The 10,776-nt window shown below is 48.7% G+C and overlaps 1 long non-coding RNA gene across 1 annotated transcript in view; it reads left to right on the top strand.

Moving 5' to 3' along the window:
* Nucleotides 1-2,465: 2,465 nt before the first annotated feature.
* LOC114484362 (uncharacterized) overlaps nucleotides 2,466-10,776 on the top strand; it is a 38,601-nt gene continuing 30,290 nt past the window's right edge. Inside the window, exon 1 of the long non-coding RNA XR_003677152.2 lies at nucleotides 2,466-3,109. This is a non-coding gene — a long non-coding RNA (uncharacterized lncRNA). The remainder of the gene's footprint in view (nucleotides 3,110-10,776) is intronic.

Genomic DNA, 10,776 nt, shown 5'->3' with positions numbered 1-10,776 from the left:
CAGGTCCAGCCATGTTGCTGCAAATGGCAAATTTTAATTCTTTTTTATGGCTGAGTAATATTCCATTTTATATATATGAACATATATATATACACACATATATATGTATATTATATATGTATATATCTGTCTATCTCACATCGTCTTTATCCATCATCTGTTGATGGACATTTAGGTTGCTTGCATGTCTTGGCAATTGTAAATAATGCGGCTATGAACATTGGGGTGCGTGGATCTTTTTGATTTACTTTTTTGGTTTTTGGATATATACCCAGCAGTGGAATTGCTGACTCCGTCTCCTTCTGATGGGAGAAATACTAAAGAATTTGTGGAGATGTATTAAAAACATCACAAGCAAATGCAGACAAGCCCTAACATCTCAGTGCCTACATGCGATGCAAGTTTAGTACCCACGTCATCATTCAATGCAGGTTTTTGTATGTGTGTCTTTGCATCACTCATTTATTCAGGAACCCAGCCTCCTTCTGTCTCATGGTTTGTTCCTCCTCTGAGTTCTCAGCATCCTTTTCAGCCATCAGAAGTCTGCACAGAGATTGAATGCAGGTTTAACCTTTTGCGGGCTGCAACCCAGCCCCACAGCCATGGTTTACTGCAAGGCAGCCGGAGTCTGCAGCCCCTTTGGGCCCATGTAGCATACTGAGATGGTGGTAAACACTTTGACACTCGTGCCAAAGGGTGGGATCTGTTCCCCTTTCCCTTGAATCTGGGCTGACCTGTGTTTGCTTTGAGCAAAGAGTATAGTGGAATTGATGCTAAGGAACAGCAAAGGCAGCTTCTGCCTTGGTCTCTTCAGAGCCCCAAGCACCCTATAAGAAGTCCAACTGCTTTGAGGTCCCCATATTGTAAGGAAGCCTAGTAGTCAGAGAGAGAGAGATGCCCAGTCTGACCTAGTAAGCAAAACTCTCCCGGCTGTGCCTTGTTTGAAATACAGACCTGCAAGCACACAAGATACAATACTAGTGAATTGCTGCTTGAAGCCACTGAGATTTGGGATAATTTGTTACACAGCAACAGGTGACTGAGACACCAGGGAAGGAGAGAACATGGACAGTAGTGAGCGTTGCTACTCTCTGCCCCATTTCACTTTTCTTCTGCTTTGAACGGAACACTAATGCAAGAATGACTGTGATAAGAAATATCGCAGCAGAGTGTCCTGAGAAATGCTTAGCAATCAGTTCTGTTGGGAGGAGGGGGTGTAAATCACAGTGGCTGACTTCCAGCTACCAATGTGGCATCAGAGGGTGTTTTTGGCTTGTATATGAGCCAGCTCCAGGACCACCTTCCTCTAAATCAGAAGCTTCCGGAAAACAGGGGTCATGTGTGTTCAACATGCAGTGATTCACACACTTTGACTTGAGGAATGTTTCTTGAATTGAGAAACTCCTAGTCTCAGATGGACACTTTTGGGACACAGCAGGGAAGCAGCACAGAAAGGAAGCGCTCTGCTTAAAACCTGCTCATAATCCAGACAAACCAGACATAATCCATAAACCAGACGAAATCCCCCTAGTGGCCTGCATGATGTGCCCCTGTTACCTGTCCGACATCATCTGTCCCCCTAAGTTGCTCTGGTCAAGCCACGCTGGTTTCCTGGCAGCTCCCAGGCCTGGTCCCACCTCAGGGCCTTTGCACGTGCTGTGGTTCCTTCTAGGCAGAATGCTCTGTCTTCAGATAGCTGCACAGCTTGTTCACTGCCTTTCTTCCAAGGCTTTGCTCAGATGTTACCTTCTCGGGAAGACTTTCCCTAAAATGCTGTATTTGAAATTGCAATCTCGGGACTTCCCTGGTGGTCCAGTGGTTAGGACTCCGTGCTCTCACTGCCAATGGACCAGGTTCGACCCCTGGTTGGGGAACTAAGATCCTGCGTGACGCATGGTGGGCCAAAAAAACAAAAAAACAAGCAAACAAAAAAATAAAATTGCAATCTCTCCATCCCTGCCCCAGGAGCGGCTATCATTCTCCTTCTCTGATTTACTTTTCTCCATAGCACTTATCACCTTTGAACATAAGTTATATGATTTACTATTTTGTTTACCATTCGTGTCTCCCCACTGGTGGGTTTGAGAGTGTGGACCTGAGAGTATCATCTGGGGCTAAGCTGACTGCCCGCTTCTTCGCTGGGAGTCTAATTCTCGGGAAGACCCTCTTTAGAACAGCTGGGGTCTGCAGGGTCTGTGGAGGAGCCCTCGGGGCAGGGCATGGCAGAGGGGGAGGGAAGAACGGGTGTCTGTTCCTTCCATGACTTTCCCAAGTTAGACATTCTTCCATTGGATACCCGGGAAGAAATTCAGAAACCGAGGGAGGAAATGGTCCATCCTTCAAAAGCCAAGCAGTAGGCATTTGACAAATTGCCAAGAAATATCAGAAACACAAGCCATAGGAGGCATCCCTTTCTTTTGCCTTCGAGATTTCATTCTTCATGGGGCTCAAACGGCTCTGCCTCTCCCACTGAGTTTCTCGATGCATCCCTTGGGACACAGACAACTGTGCGTAAGCCTCTCTCCAGCGAAGCGGCTCTCCGATTGGCTTCCATCAAACCATCTTAGTTCTCTCCCAGAGAAAGTTGTTCTGCAAGCACAGCTGTTACTCGCAGACTGTCCTTCTTGAGGACACGGCCAGAGAAATGTGGTGGTTTGATTAACCTGGGCCACACCACGTTGATGGGAGGGCCTGGAACCTTCTCTCTCCATCATACCTGGTGGCTGCTGCCCAGGGGAGGGGGGCCTTGTGTCGGCAGAAGGCTCCCCCGAGAGCTCGCTCTTCAGTGAATTCAGAGCTGCAGATGTATACAGAAAGTCCCCTACATACGAACGAGTTCCGTTCCAAGAGCACGTTCGCGAGTCCAGTTTGTTCGTAAGTCCATCAAAGTCTAGCCTAGGTGCCCAAGTAACACAATCGGCTCTATAGTGCTGTACTGTAATAGGTTTGTAATACTTTTCACACAAACAATACATAAAAAAAAACAAACACAAAAAATAAAGAAAACATTTTTACTCTTACAGCACAGGACCTTGAAAACCACAGTAGTACCAGCTACATCACCACTGCTTTTACGCTCGCTTCCGGACATCCTGGGCTTGAAATAAAGGTACTGTACTACTGCACTCTATACTGTATCGTACAGTAAAGTACACAAAAGCACAACCACTAGTAGAGGATGCACGCGTGTGACAATGTACGCCAGGCACGTGAACTAACTTACTGACTGGACACGGGAACGCACGTTCGCATCTTTGAAAGTTGGAAACTTGAAGGTTCGTATGTAGGGGACTCACTGCACACGGATTGGTGGCAGGTAGAAGAAAGCTTTGTGATTCCCGTTTAGAGACAAATGTCCAGAGGCCAAGAATGGAGACATTGGAGCCTTCGAGGAGGCCATCTGAACCTCCTGGTTTCTCCCAGGTGCCGAGGCAGCATGTAACTTGGGCCTTACCCCACGCTGTTTCACTGTTTCTGGTCTGCTTCTGGGGTCCTCCACCAAGCCTCCACTCCCATGACGGTAGTAACTCCTGCCACGATTTTGTGTGTTATTTCACACAATAATAGCACCCTGTCGAATTTGACCGTGCCTCTGGTACCTTATGTAATTCTTACAACAGGTACATGGAGTTAGTCCTACTAGTTGAGACCTTTTGCAGGGGAGGAAGCTGAGTCTCCGGGTGTTTAAATGGCGGCTTGCCTGTGGGCGCCCGGCCTGCAGGGGGCGGCGGTGCGGCTGGGGAACAGGTGTGTCACCGGTGCCCTGCAGAGTCTCGCTCTTCTCCCTCCCCGGCAGCCCCACCTGTCACTCAGGCATCAGCCCCAGCGCAGCATCCCTGACACCCCCAGAGCTACCGCCTCGGCCGCATTCAACGACCGAATCCCAAACGTCCTTGAAATGGAGATGTCTCCACTCAGATCAGATTCCTCGGGTCGCCCGTGGACACTGGGAACTGGCAAAACGAGTTTAGTAAAAGTGAGAGATGATTGAAGCCGCCGCTTAAGCTTTAAACAGAACCCCAGCCTTGCCTGGAACGGTCCCATTCTTTCCTCCCACACCCCCGGGTCAGGGTTTTCGTTTTTACAGAACTTGCCACGTCTAAGCACTGGCCTGGACTCGAGCCAGGCGCGTGTGGTGTGTGTCAGGCCTTGTGGTGATGGCTCATACCTCTCCCCCGACCTGGGTGGTGAGCAGCTTGAGGTCAGGGTCTGGGCTGAAGTCACGTCTGCACCCCCAGCACCCAGCCCAGCGTCAGGCACCGAGCAGGGGCTTCACATGAGGCGGGATTAAGTGCAAATGACCAAAGCTCTCATTTATTTGTGTGTGTGTGTGTGTGTGTGTGTGTGTGTGTGTGTGTGTGGTTGGTTTCATAAACCAGAGATGGGTAACTTCATTACAGAGTTTTTAAGTATGTTCTGAGTACAAATACCTGCCGAAATTCACTAACATTAACATGTCTTTATGCTATAATCCGAGCTAGTTCAAAATGGCCAAGACCCATAAGGAACGGATCGGGAAGTCTGACATATTCCGAAAGAAACCTGAAATTTACCCATGTTGTTATGACTTTGCAATTAATTGCACAGCTTTTTTTCTTCCTATATTGTTTTGATGGACTGGTCTCCAAATGCCCACAAATCTTGCTTTTTCAAAAGCTCTCATCTGTTGAATACCCACCAAGCGCCAGACACAGATGTTAACTCTTGGCCGTGCGTTAACTCAGCGAATCCTCAGAGCAACCCTGTGCGATGCACGCTTTTATTAGACTCATCTTCAGATGGAGAAACGGAGGCACAGGGTGTCAGCACAGTCCTCACCCCTCCCTGCGTCTGAATCCTCCTGGCGGGACTGCTGTGCGTGGAGCGCCCTCTGTGTTTCTTCCCCTTCGGGAGGAGAGACAGTCTCCAGATATCCTGAGTGGGAAAAGAGAAGAAAGACGCATATGACTGAATGCCCGTGGAACCCGTATTTTGACTCTCTCTGGCAGGGCCTCTTTGGGGATCGGCGATCCCTGACTGAAAAACTGCCTAGCCGTTCCCAATTTAGAGTGCACAGTCCTAAAGGTTTCTCAACGACCAGACCTTTGGTTAAAGCATTACATTTGTAAAGGCTAATATCAGTGGTTAGTTTCGGAATAAGTCTCCTTGACGAGAGAATACAGAAGTGGCAAAAAATGGAGTGGCTTAAACTACGGACATTTATGGGCTAGAAGTTCTGGAGGCTCAAAGTCCAAAATCAAGGTCTCGGCAGGGCTGATATCTTCTGAGGGCTGTGAGGGAGAGCCTGCCCGGGTCTCTCTCCTTGGCTTGTAGACGGCCACCTTCTCCGTGTGTCCTTACATCGTCTTCCTTCTGTGTGTGTGTGGTGACACGTATGCAGCCATAACAAGCTGATACATGGTGACAGCAAGGGCTGGTTCCTTCTGGGGGCCCCAGGGGAGAATCTGTCCCCTGCCTCCAGAGGCTGCTGGCATTCCTTGGCTCATGGACACCTCATTCTAATCTCTGCTTCTGGGGTCCCTCTCCTCTCTGACGCCCCTCTCAGGTCCTCTGCCTCCATTTTATAAGGACCCCGGTGGTTAGATTTATCCTCATTATCCAGCATAATATCCCCGAGAATGATGCTAAATCCAGTCACATCTGCAGCGTCCTTTTTGCTGTGTAGAGAAACGTAGACGCCCATCTTTTGCCGTGATGATCTCGGAGGCCACACGCTCTGTAGAGTGTGTCCACAGGAGGCTTCCTGTCCTGCCTTGGAGGAGAATGTGAGTAAGAAACCAACCTGGGCTGCACTAAGCCACCAGGACCTGGAGATTTGCTACTATAAGAGTAAATTGTTCAGGCACGGATGGAATCCGAGATGTTCATCGTGAGTGGCCTGCTCTAGGGAAGGGCCAGAGCTGCAGATCAGGGATGTTGGGGGCTGACTGATGAAGAACTTGCTGAAATGATGGATAAAACTTTGATGGTTATAAAAAAGGATTGGGGTCAAATTTAACCTTCGTTCTGGAGGACAGTGGCTCAGCTGCTCCCTGGATTCCATGTGAAATGTGCTTAACACATAGTAGATTGTTTTCTACCAAGATTCGGCATTTCTGAATCCCACGCCATGCTGCTACACTCACAGCAAGCGAAGCCCATGAGGTTTCCTGAGCGCCTTCTGTGAAGAAGGGCAGTTTCTGTCCCGGAATAATGACACCTCCATTGCCATCTCTAATTCCTTTGATTTCCATATCGAGAGCACTTTTCTTCCTTCTCACAAAGGAATCTTCACGTCTTTGTTTGCTGATGAATTACCTGGCAAGATACAACATCTGAGAACTACTGTCTGGGGTCCTCCTCCCCCCGATAATTATTTCCCTGATACTACATGATCCTTAATTACCTCTCCATCGATTTCTCTCCCTGGGAGCGGGTTGCCACTAAGGGGATGCTCAAGGCTGATGGGAAATTCAATCTGGTTCACACATTCCGCAGCCCTGCTGAGAGCGCTAATCGATAAGAAAGTGCCACTCTTGGACTTCCCCGGTGGCACAGTGGTTAAGAATCCTCCTACCAATGCAGGGGACACAGGTTCGAGCCCTGGTCCGGGAAGATCCCACATGCCGCGGAGCAGCTAGGCCCGTGCACCAAAACTACTGAGCCTGCGCTCTGGAGCCCATGAGCCACAACTACTGAGCCCGTGTGCCACAACTACTGAGCCTGCGTCCTAGAGCCCGCGAGCCACAACTACTGAAGCCCACGCACCTAGAGCCCACGAGCCACACCTAGAGCCCACGAGCCACAACTACTGAGCCCAAGTGCCACAACTACTGAAGCCCCCATGCCTAGAACCCGTGCTCCGCAACAAGAGAAGCCACCGCAACGAGAAGCCCGCGCACCGCAAGGAAGAGTAACCCCCGCTCGCCACAACTAGAGGAGGCACAGACGCAGCAGTGAAGACCCAACACAGCCAAAAATAAATAAATTAATTAATTTTTTAAAATCAAACTTAAAAAAAGAAAAAGAAAGTGCCACTCTTTGGGTACTTAAGTTAAACAGCTGAGAAGTCTGCGGACCTCCGATCCAAGTGGTAAAATGCTGAACACGGACAAATATCTTAAAATGCTGGTCAGGGAAAAGAATTGAAGCTCACAACTCTGGAAGGAAGGTTTAGGAGTTTTTAGGCTTAAAAAGTCTCAGCAGAACCCACTACTACATAGTTCTCCTAGGATGTTTTCTTTTCTCCATCTTTCATCTTATCCTTCAAAGACCAGCTCAGCTCTACCTGCACTCGGCCACTCCTCCACTCCCCTCCAGCAGAGACTGAAGGAGCCTCCTTAAAGCACTGACCTGCCTTCCTTCTTGCAAAAAGAACCTGTCATTACTGGGTGAGTGCCCGTCCCTCCGCGGAGCTGTGTGCCTCCCTAAGCCGGTCATGAGAATCCTCTTTTGCTCAGCAGGGTTGCTTTGGGAATGAGAATATGAAACCATTCCAGCTAGAGGGAAGTCACGTAAGGCTCCATGTGAATCTCTCCACGTGGGTGTATCATATCGTCTTTCTATGTAGTCTCTCTGTGTAAATCTCTTGCTTGGGTCAATCCACGTGCATCAATTTGGGCTTCCTTACAGCATGGCGAAGCGATTGTCTTCCCCTGGAGTGAGCATTTCCCAGAGAGAGCCAGGCAGGAACTGTATTCTTTTTAAGACCTCGATTTGGAAGTCACGTAGCATCATTTCTGCCATATGCTATCGGTGGAACAGCCATTGGGTCCCACCAAGATACAAGAGGAGGAACGTAGACCACCTCCCCGGGAAAGGAGCCTCTGTCGCATTCTAAGAATGTTTGTGATGGAAAAGATCACCAGGCTGTAGTGTTCACTGACTTTAAAAATGATGCATAAATGTCAAGATAGTAGCTACTCTTAAGGAACAGGTGGAATTATAATTGTGGGGGGCATACATGGGGGCTTCTGGGTTGGATGGTACACCAGTTATATATCAGCTAGTTACCAGGCTGTTCCTCTTATAATTGTGTATTAATTACTTATTAATATAATAATTTATATAATATAATTTAATAATAAATTGAAAATTTTCTGTCTTTTTAGCTTTCTGTATTTGGGTTAGATTTAATTATTTTAAAAGTTTAACCTAAATAATTTTCTGTCTTTTTAGCTTTCTGTATTTGGGTTAGATTTAATTATTTTAAAAGTTTAACCTAAATAATTTTCTGTCTTTTTAGCTTTCTGTGTTTGGGTTAGATTTAATTATTTTAAAAGTTTAAGCTAAATAAAAAGGCTGAAACAGTTTGTCAGGCCCTCAAAAAGTTAAACGGAATGACCAATTCCATTCCTGGGTTCCTGCCTAAAAGAATGGAAAACAGGTGTTCAAACAAAAAACTTTTACACAAATATTCACGACAGCTCTATTCACAACAGCCCAAAGGTGAAAATAGCCCAAATGTCCATCAGTGCATGAATGGATACAATGTGATCTGTCCATACACTGGAACAGTGTTCAGCCATAAAAAGGATTGAAGTTCGGATACAAGCTTCGACATGGATGAACTTCAAAAAATATGATGTTAAGTGAAAGAAGCCAGACACGGAAGGCCACGAACTGTAAGATTCCATTTACGTGAAAGGTCTGGAACAGAGACAGAAAGCAGGCTGATGGGTGCCAGGGGCTGAGAGGAGAGGATTAGGGAGTGAGGGCTGGTAGGCACAGGGTTTCTCTTTTATGGGATGGAATTGCTCGGGACTTGAGGGAGGTGATGGTGGCACAGGAATGTGAATGTACTGAACATCACTGCGTTGTCATATTACAATGTGAGCATCACCTCAACAGAAGAAGGCAGTGTCTTGAGGGACCCCTCGTGGTAGGAAGAGACAATAGTGGAAAAGAGAGCATTGATTACACCGGGAGGTGAAGGGCTCCCTCTCTCAGGCCCACTCTGATGGGAAACAGGGCCACAGTCTCCGCGGACCTCTCAGCACCTATGGGCAGTGGCTGCTGTCGTGGTGATTCCTCTGTTCGTGTGTGTGTACGTGTATACGTGTTCATGTGTGTCTGTGCATCTATATGTGTGTGAGCAGGGACCGTGACTCATGTTATGAGTCTCATTTTCCCATTTGAGAAGTCAGAGTGTGCGCCTCCAGGCCCTCCACCTCCCGTCGCAGGGTGCCGGCTGTCCGGGAAGAACCCCAGCCTCACAGAGAATAAAGCAAAACCAAGACCCTGAAGCTGATGACGAGGCAGGAAAGCAGGCCGGTTTCCCACAACTCCGAGGTCACCAAAAGTAGACAACAAGGCTTAATGGTCAAAAACAAAGAAACTCACAGAAAAAGAGATCAGATCACCAGAGGCAGGGGTTGGGGGGAGGGGGAATTGGAAATAAGGGCTAGGGATGTAATACGCAACATGATAATTATAATGAACACGGCTGTATGTTACATATGAAGGCTGCTAAGAGAGCAAACCCTAAGCGTTCTCATCTAAGGAAACATTTTCTTCTATTTCTGTAATTTTTTTTTTAATGTATTTATTTATTTGTGGCCGTGTTGGGTCTTCGTTTCTGCGCGAGGGCTTTCTCCAGTTGCGGCGAGCGGGGGCCACTCTTCATTGCGGTGCGCGGGCCTCTCACTATCGCGGCCTCTCTTGCGGAGCACAAGCTCCAGATGCGCAGGCTCAGCGGCCGTGGCTCACGGGCCCAGTTGCTCCGTGGCATGTGGGATCTTCCCGGACCAGGGCTCGAGCCCGTGTCTCCAACATGATAATTATAATGAACACGGCTGTATGTTACATATGAAGGCTGCTAAGAGAGCAAACCCTAAGCGTTCTCATCTAAGGAAACATTTTCTTCTATTTCTGTAATTTTTTTTTTAATGTATTTATTTATTTGTGGCCGTGTTGGGTCTTCGTTTCCGCGCGAGGGCTTTCTCCAGTTGCGGCGAGCGGGGGCCACTCTTCATCGCGGTGCGCGGGCCTCTCACTATCGCGGCCTCTCTTGCGGAGCACAGGCTCTGGACGCGCAGGCTCAGCGGCCATGGCTCACGGGCCCAGCCGCTCCGCGGCACGTGGGATCTTCCCAGACCAGGGCTCGAACCCGTGTCTCCTGCATCGGCAGGCAGATTCTCAACCACTGCGCCACCAGGGAAGCCCTATTTCTGTAATTTTGTATCGATATGAGATGATGGATGTTCACTGAACTTGAGATAATCATTTCGTGATGTACGTAACAACATTTTGCTGCACACCTTAAACGTACACGGGGCTGTATGTCAATTATATCTCAATAAAACTGGAAGAAAAAAAAAGACTTGATGGTTCTGGAGTAATGGATGAGAGCAAGGAATTGGCCTATCACAGCACGGGGAGCAATTGAGTGTCTGCCTCAGAGAACCGGGTTTACCTCCCAAATCCCACAAAGCTGGAAGCTGCGCACACAGTAGCTTACACCGCAGCCGGGTGCCAAGGGTGCCCTCGGTAGCATACCTGGGGCGTGAGCGGCTGCCCGTTGGTCCCTCCATGGGCGCCCTGACCCTCTCAGTTACCTACGTGACTAGCTACTGAGACTGCTCAGAATCAAGGGATGGTAATCCTTGCAGCAAAAGGACACACAGTGGGCTCCCCTGGTGGCGCAGTCGTTGCGCGTCCGCCTGCCGATGCAGGGGACACGGGTTCGTGCCCCGGTCCGGGAGGATCCCACGTGCCGCGGAGCGGCTGGGCCCGTGAGCCATGGCCGCTGAGCCTGCGTGTCCGGAGCCTGTGCTCCGCAACGGGAGAGACCACAGC

Source organism: Physeter macrocephalus, chromosome 19 (assembly GCF_002837175.3).
Source record: "Physeter macrocephalus isolate SW-GA chromosome 19, ASM283717v5, whole genome shotgun sequence".
Lineage (NCBI taxonomy): Eukaryota > Metazoa > Chordata > Mammalia > Artiodactyla > Physeteridae > Physeter > Physeter macrocephalus.
The sequence above is the reverse complement of the archived record's forward strand: the minus strand, read 5'-3'. Positions and strand labels throughout refer to the sequence as shown.